This window comes from Sciurus vulgaris, assembly GCF_902686455.1.
Source record: "Sciurus vulgaris genome assembly, chromosome: 11".
Classification (NCBI taxonomy): domain Eukaryota; kingdom Metazoa; phylum Chordata; class Mammalia; order Rodentia; family Sciuridae; genus Sciurus; species Sciurus vulgaris.
The window spans coordinates 12,978,605-12,987,877 of record NC_136472.1 but is presented as its reverse complement, the minus strand read 5'-3'; positions in this window follow the sequence as shown (position 1 = coordinate 12,987,877).

Genomic DNA, 9,273 nt, shown 5'->3' with positions numbered 1-9,273 from the left:
TGGGGCTAGAGGTGGAAGTGGCTTCTCCAGTCTCCCAGTTCCTATAGATGGCACTCTGCCAGGCCAGGGGGAGAGTTTCAGATTTAGGGAAGTTCAAAAGTGGGACTATGTAACCTCTTAGGCTCCAGCCCCACGTTCTAGAACCCAGCACGATTACTTTATGTGGTTGGAAAAAATGAAGCAATGAAGCCTAGATCCAGCTTCTGGTTTCGGGGTGCAGTTTTGGAGAAGTGCCCAGTGCTGCCCTGCTCCATGGCCTACGGGTTATAGAGTCACAGTGAGCATCAAATATGTAGAACCTCATTGTGACTCTGTAAGAATGACCACAATGTGGCCCTTGCAGTAGGCAGGGCTATCTCCTGGGTCTGCCCAAGGTCTGCTACCTGTGGAACTATCAGAATTTCTTTTAGACCTGGACAACCCACTCCCTGTACCTGTAGGGAGGATCCTGGGCTGGAGAACAGGTGGAAACCCAAAATCTGAGCCACCTGGATACAGTATAATATCCATAGAGCAAGGAGGGGCAGAGCAGAAGGGAGGAGACGGACAGTCCCAGGACTTCCTGGACTGCTGAGTAGGCATTCCCCTGTAGCAGTTTTGTACACCAGGGTGGCCCATCCCAACGCCCTATTTACGCCCCAGATGGTCCACGCCAACATGTCCCACAGTGTAGCAGGCACACCAGAAATGGAACCTCACCTGCAGCCCGGTCCAGGCAGCACTCCCATTCCACTAGAAGCAGGTAGCTGCCAAGGAATGCCCTCATTTGGTTGCACTGTGGCAGGACAAGGTTGGGGTATGGCTGCTCTATTCCGTTCCCATGACCGCGGGGACAGACAGGTACTTTTAAAGCTACCGAATAGAGAAGAGGCCTTTCCAAGTCTATGAAGCCAGAGTGAATGAGCAGGACATCCCCAGGGCCATAGCTGAGGATGGGACATTGACTGTGGCCTGCTCTGTGGAAGATGGCGGTAGAGGATGCCTCCTTAGATTTTCTCCTAGCACCCAGGAGTGAGGCTAGCTGTGAACTGAGAGCAACATTTCATCAGTTGTATTAACTTCCTATCACGGTGACAAAATACCTGAGGAAATCAACTTTGTGTGTGTACATGGTAGTGAGGATTGAACTTGGACCTCGTTCATGCTAGGGAAGTGTTCTACCATTGAGCTACAGCCAAGCCCTTTCGATTTTTTATTTTGAGACAGGGTCTTGATAAGTTGCTGAGGCTGACCTTGAACTTGTGATCCTCCTCTGTCTGCTTCCTGAGTAGCTGGGATTACAGGCAAGCTCTACTGTGTGCCTGGCTTAATAAATCGACTTTTAAAGAGCACCAGATTTATACAGTTTCAGAGATGTCAGTTCATGGTCACTTGGACCCGCTGCTTTTGGGCCTGTGGCAAGGCTGTACCTCATGATCAGGAGCACATGGCAGAGCAAGTGGCAAGAGCCCACTTCATGGCAATCAGGATGAAAGGAGAGACACAGGAAGGGGCAGGCGAGCCAATATCCCCTTCAAGGGCATGTCCCCAATTGCTCAACTTCCACCAGGGCCCACGTCTTAAAGGTTCCATCACCCAATGGGCTAGGGACCAAACCTTCAACATATGGGGACATTCAAGATTCAGAATAGAACACCAATGGCAGTTGCTTCTTATTATATCATTTTAGCAAATGTTCATTCTCACCAACCTTTTACAAAACTAATTGATTGTGATGCCTGTCCTCTGTTCCAGGTATCCCCTAGGGTCCTGTCCCCAAGTTCTGATGTTGCTTGGCAGCTGTGTCCTCCCCCCATGCGCACACACATACCTGCTCGTCTCTCTCACCCTGCAGCACCCACCATGTTCAGGGAGCCTGGTCCACGCTGCAGAAGCACCTTCCAGCTCACATTCAGCACTGAGACGCTGGAAAATCACAGGGCCCCTTCCTAGTTCCCATGAGTCCAAACGCCTTTGTCCAACCTTGAGGATCTGCCAGGATTAACCCCTTCTGGGCCAATACCCACACTTCATCCCTTACTGCTCTCTCTCTCCATACCTGCCACCCCCACTCTGCTCATTGCCCAGATTCTAGCTCTCTGTCACCTGGAACTTGGCACTTGCTGCTCTTCTGGCCTAGAACCTTCCACATCTTATCGATATTGACCCCTTAGAACTTGACTCAGATGCCAGCTTTTCTGAGAAGTCTCCCTTGATTTCCCAAGGTTGGATTAGCCCTCAGATGCCTGCATGACTCATAACTGCCTGCTGACTTGCCTGTATCGTCTAGTGCACTAAAGGCTTTCTTATTTATTTATTTACTTTGGTACCGAAGATTGAACCCAGCAGCACTTAACCACTGAGCCATATTCCCAGCTCCCACCCCACCCCACGACCTTTTTAAATTTTTGAATTTTGAGACAGAGTCTTGCTACGTTTCTAAGGCTGACTTTGAACTTGTGATCCTCCTGCTTCAGTCTCTGGAGCCTCTGGGATTGCAGGCCTGCGCCACTGTGCCTGGTAGATTAGAGACTTTTTGAGGACAGGGGTTGTATTTTCTTCAGCTCTGTACTTCATTGCCTGGCTCATTGTAGATACATCCTCTTCTAGAGAATAAGCTCTGGAGTTGGACCACCTGAGAAAGGGTCCAGTCTTAACATCTTTTTTCCCCTTTAACTCTTTTTAAAAAAATTTAAAAATTTGTCCTAATTAGGTATACATCACAGCAGAATGCATTGTTGGCAAGGATGTGGGGGGAAAGGTACACTCACTCATACATGGATGGTGGGAAAGCAAATTGGTGCAGCCACTCTGGAAAGCAGTATAGAGATTCCTCAGAAAATTTGGAATGGACCCAGCTTTTGACCCAGCTATCCCACTCCTTGGCCTATACCCAAAGGACTTAAAATCAGCATACTACAGTGACAGAGCCCCATCGATGTTTATAGCAGCTCAACTAACAATAGCTAAACTATGGCAACTAGTCTTGACATCTTAAGAGTTACTTAACCTCTTCAGTTTCTTTACCTGAAAAATGGAAAGAGAATCATAATTCTTACCTTAGAAATTTGCTTTGTGAGTATCAGAATGAGATAATCCCCGAGCTGGGGGTGTAACTCAGTGGAACATGTTTCCCTAGTATGTGTGAGGCCCTGGGTTCCATCCCCAGCATGAGAGAGAGAGAGAGAGAGAGAGAGAGAGAGAGAGAGAGAGAGAACCCAGTACTGTGGCTGGCATATAAAAAGAACTCCAGAAATTTCCTCATGTAAGTAAGTAAATAAATGGATTAAATATGTAGAGATCACCTACTATGTGCCAGGCACTGTCCAAGGTGCTGAGGTGACAGCACTGAACGAAACAGACAAAAATCTGTCCTTGTTGAGCTGACAATCTAGTGATTGGAGGAAACAGACAACAAGCATATACAGAGAGAATGGAATAAAACAGAACAGAACAAAACAGATGTACTGAAGGCTAACATAATAAAGGTAACAATAAAAATTAAGTTGGTCAGGATTTCTTGACCTTGAGACTCCTGGTGCCCTGGGCTGGGTGGTGTCTGACTGGGTGTCGTGGTATTTACAGCACGCTCTTCTCTGCTCACGAGATGTTAGTAAAGCCAGAACTGGGGACGGGCAGTTAGTGTAGAAAGAGGGGATGGGGTCAAATCGAAGCAATGGAGGCCATGAAAGCCATCTGCCTCTGGAAGTTGGAGACTGTCCCCAGGAGAATGGAATGTCAAGGATCTCCGGAGCCCATTGATTACCAGATTTACCTGGCTCGTCAGGGACTACAGGCAGGAAGCTGCTAACTAATGCCCTCTGGGCCCTTGCCTGGCTGAATCACCTTGGCCCTCCCCCTGCCCATCCACTTCTCACTTTATATCTCATCTGCAAAACCAGGTCTAGTGACATAGGCAGGAAGGAAAGAGATAGGGGGAAAGAACAGGAATAAAACCTGTAAAAGGGACAAGATTTGCTCATCCCATGGATTCTGCCTTGGGGTCCCCTTCTTCCACCTGGGAGAAGTCTGCTTTTACTTTTCTTTAACAAAGCTTCTTACTTCCTGCTCTGTGCTCGCCTCGGCGGGCTTCAACACCTGAGGAAGCAGGACCCGTCACTGGTAAATGGTGGTGTCAAGGGCACACCCCCAATGACCAGATGACCTTCCACTGGGCCCCACCTGCTAAAGTTTCCACTGCTTCTCAATAGCACCATGGGGTGGGGATCAAGCCTTTAACACAAGGGCCGTGGGAGACACTCAGGAGCCAAAGTAGCTGAGTGTGGTGGTGGTGCCTGTAATCCCATCTACTCAGGAGGCTGGGGCAGGAGGATCACAAGTTCAAGGCCAGCCTAAGTGACTTAGCAAGGCCCTGCCTTAAAATAAAACATAGAAAGGGCTGGGGATATAGCTCAGTGGTAAAATGCCTGTGAGTTCAAGGTTCAATCCTCAGAAACACACACATACACACAAATCCAAACTATAACACGCACACACACACACACACACACACACACACACACAAATCCAAACCATAACACACATACACACACACACACACACACACACAAATCCAAACTATAGCGCACACACACACACACCTTCAATTATGACAACTGAAAAAGTCACATTATCAAATGTCCCCTAGTGGCAAAATCACCCTGGTTGAGAACTGCTGGTACAAACAAATATGTCTGGTGAAGCATCACCCGCACAACCCTGCTGCCCCCAACAGCTGCCTACATGTTGAGCCCTGGGACCGTGAATATTACTCTCTACTGCAAAAGATCCTATTACATGTAAGGACCTTGGGGTGAGGAGCTTATCCTGAATCATCTAGGTGGCACATCACTGCCATCACAAGAATCTTTATTAGAGAAAGTCAGACCCATGCAGGAGAGAAGGCACCAGCGCCACAGGTGCGGGGTGCCAAGAGTCTCCTGCCACCACAAGAAGGTGCAAGAAACAAGGGACATTCTCCTCCAGACACTTGGACTTGATTTCAGACTTCTGGCCTCCAGAACTGTGACAGAATAAATTTCTGTTGTTTTAGGTCATCAGTTTAGGGTAATTTGTTACAGTTGCCTACAAACAAATCCAGAGGGAAGAACATACCATCAAGGAATGTGGTTTTACCATCAAAAGTCGCATAATACAACCTTCGAATCCCACAGGGGGGTTTATGAAAATCCTTTGACAGGGTTGAGGGTGACCCGGTATGCAGATCACAGGAAGCTGGAGGGTGGATACAAACTTTGGCCAAGGAGCCCCAGACCCCAGGTGGGACAGGGCAGCTCAACATAGACACAGTAGACAGATCCCAACATCAAGTCCCCCTCTCAGGGCCCTTGGACTCAACTGAAAAGGGCCAGGATAATGTGGCTTAGCAACAGCAAGACAAAAAAAAAAAAAAGGCTTGGGAATTTTTTTCAATATGATTCAGGGTGAGTCAACATTATCTGGGGTCACCTGAGACCATAGCCCAACGGTGGCTGCCAAGGTGGTGTGACTACTGGTGATGTATGTTCTTCCCTTTCCTAATTGTCCGGAGTTGCTCTACTGTGGTTCTGAGGATTTGGTTATCACTGAAAGGTCAAATCTGGCATCAGGGGGCCTTCCCTCTGCGGGACCCCAGGCTACTGGCATCCTGCATGGATTATCGGATTCAGTAGGCACCCACTTAAAGATTCAATGAGGAGTGGTTGGCAGGGAGAGGGCCTTGGAGGCTGACACCTGGGAGGGAGCTGACCCTGGGTTGCCCCTCAGCCAGCACCTGCGTGTCTCAGGCAGTGCTTAGGAGAGGAACCAGGAGATTCTAGGTGTCCACTTTCATCTCTGACCACTAGGGCTCTTCTTTGGAACCAGCAGTTCTCAAAGCGGGTCCTAAGAAGACCTAAGTCCCTTTTAAGGGTCCATGAGGTCAAAATTATTTCCATAATAGCGCTGAGACATAATTCGGTCTTTTTACTGACATCATTTGCCTGGTTCAAAAGCAATGGTGGGCGAGACTGCTAGTGACCTGGCATAAATCAGCAGCGGCCCCAAGCTGTACTTGTAGCCGATGGATTCTTCACCGCTATGCACTCAGAATCAAAATCGGCGTGCTGCCTTTATTTAAGAACGTACTCAATTAAGCAGTGAAAAATGTTAACATTATTAAATCACAACTCTTGGGTGCGCACCTTTTTAATATTCTGTGCAACAAGATGCAGAGCAGGCATAAAGCATTTCTGAACACTGAAGAGCAACGGCTGCCTCTGCGAAAAGCACTTTATTTGCTGTTCTTTGATGTCCCAGCTGCACGCACAGCATGGCTCTCACGGAACACCATATTTACTTGAAATCGTGGTTATTCAGACTTAAGGATTTGGCAGACATTTTTTCGAAAACGAGTAGAGTGAGCTCATCCCTTCAAGGAAAACAACTGACGGTATTTGTTGCCAATGAGGAAACTGGAGCTTTTAAATAAATTCGAATTTCAGAAAACGCTGCCACTGTGATATTGACAGCTTCCCCAGGGCTTGAAGTTTTTGATGGGATCAGACATGATATCAGTGAATGAGTTTCTTGATATTTTGTAGTGAAATATGTCAACATGTGGAAGGTCTGCATGCCTCTGTGACCAGTATGGTCCAGTGACCAATGCACATTGTTACGAAATCCAGTCGAAGTGCAAGACAGGCCAATGAATTTTATTTAACCATATATAAAAGACCATAAAAGTCTGGCAAGGTGGCGCAGGCCTATAATCTCAGCTACTGATAGGTGGAGGCAGGAAGAGCCCAAGTTTGAGGCCAGTCTGGCAACATAGCAAGACCCTGTCTCAAAATAAAATAGAAAGGGCTGGGGATGTAGCTCCATGGTAGGGCACTTACCTAGCATGTGTGGGACCCTTGATTCCATCCCTAGTATTAGAGGGAAAAAAAAAGGTAATTGACATGATTTCAGACTTCACATTGCAAATACCCTTTAGAAATGATCACTTGTCAAGTTTGGTTGTGGTATCAGAGAAGAATCTCTACAATTATCTTTTGGAAGCCTATTAAGATAGTCCTCCTTTCACTGACTGCATATTGTGAGGCCCGACTTTTTCCCCAAACACTTCAACCAAAACAACATATTTCAACAGATTGAATGAAGAAGCAGATATGAGAAACCAGATGCTTTCTATAAAGCCAGACATTCAAGAGAGCTGTAAAAATGTAAAATAATGCCACTATTCCTAATAAATTTTGGCAGGGGTTCTTTCTCTCTTTCTTTCTTTTTTTTTTTTTTTTTTAGTGATGTTGGAGATTGAACGCAGGACCTTGAGCATGCTAGGCAAGCCCTCTGCCAATGAGCTACCTCCCCAGCTATTTTTAAAAGAATTAAGTAAACGTTTTACATTTCTCAGTTTTAATTTCTAATATGATAAATAATAATAGATATGATCCACTAAGTGCAAGTTCTTTGGGGTCCTTGATGATTTTTTAAAAATATAAAGGATCTTGTGATTAAAAGTCTGGGAAATGCTACCCCCTGTATGCTAAAAGGTGGCTAATAAACCCCATAATGATTTGTATGGCTGCCTTATTGGGAAAGATTTAGGGGGTTGCATGACCTGGGGCATGCTGGGAAATTGCTTCTAGGGTAAGGAATAAGCTCCTGAACCTTGCATCCCCTACCTCTAAACTCAAGACACAGCATGTGGTAGGTGACATGGTTTGAATGTGTCCCTCAAAAGTCAATGTACTGGGAACTTAATCTCCAAAGTCACATGCTAATGCAATTTGGGAGATAATTAGGTCACAAAGGCTTCATGAGAAGAGGAGAGACCTGAGCTGGCATGTTTGTTCTGTCTCACCATCTGACACACTCTGTAATGTTATGAAGTAGCAAGAAGCCCTCGCCAAATGTCAGCACTACACTTTTGGATTTCCTGGCCTCCAGAACTGTAAGCTAAATAAACCTCTATTCTTTATAAGTTACCTAGTCTGTGGTATTCAATGATAGCAACAACACAGTGGGCCTCTTTGGGTTTTAGAGCATACACCATTTATCATTTGCCTTGGAGGGCAGCCCAGAGCAACAGAAGGCTCTGCGGCAGGTGCAGGAAGTGGGACCAGCTGCTATGCCACACATCAGACCCACCAGGTCCAATCATGCCAGAGACACTTAGATGGATAAGGAGGCTTGCAGAGTCTCTGGAAGCTTCCAGTAGAAGAAAATTGCAGCACAAACCTCTTAAGTACTGGATCAAAACCCTGACTACTGTAGCAGAGAATTGCTGGTCACTTGAAAGTCACTTCCCAGGTCCTATGGGGCCCTGACAGACTGTGCCTGATGGAAAGTCACCAGTGGCCGAGTCCTGAGGATCTGTCGTGAGCTGGGTATTGTCACACACACCAGGTCATGAGATCCGGAGAGAGGGGCAGCAGCAATCCACGGCGGAGGCCCAGAAAGCATAGGTGGGCAGGGGACCTGGCTCCGTTGCAACCCTGTTTTCCTTTTAACCTACACCTATGTCCTCAACAGAGCTCCCCCGATGGAGGAGGGAAGCCTCAGATGTGGTTCACAGATGAGCAACGCCAGTCATGAACAGAAGCTGGCTGGAGCCTGACGCGGAGGTGACCCTGTCAGACAACGATGAAGGGACAACCTCACGGTGGGCAGATGTGAGAGCAGCTTTGTCATCCACCGTGTTTGGAAGGATGAATGACTTGAAGCACGAGCATACGTGGATTCCTGGGCAGGGCCCAGAAGGAGCAGGACAGGAGGATCCAGGAGATCTGGGGTAGAGACCTGAGGACGGCGGTTGGGGCAGAACGTCACAGCCTGCTGTTCTTTATGTCTCCTGCTCGTGCTTAGTAGAGAAGTTCTCCCGCAAGGGCCGATCAAGCAGACAGGGTGCCTTTCCTATGGATGGGGGTCAGCGTCTCTCCTCTGGCCACACTGGTGCAGGCGCGGTGGGGGGCAGGAATGGAGTTCACTGGTGGGGCAGACGGTTCTGAGAACCGTTCTGTGGTTGTCCATGGTGCGGATCTCAAAGACTCACGCTTTTGTTGGCTTTTCTCCTTTTCCTACCTTACCTCTCGTGTTCCTCATTTCTGTTCCCTGGGCTTATTCCCAAATAACCTATCTGTGAGCCAGCCCTTGTCCCAAGACTGATTTGAGGGGGAGGCCAGGCCAGGATACCACCTTATTTAAAAGCATCCTCTCCCCACACTCCTACCCCTCTTTATCCAGTTCTATTTCTTTTCTCCATGCAATTTACTTATCATGGCTATTGCTTATTACCAAACCTCCCAGTAGAAC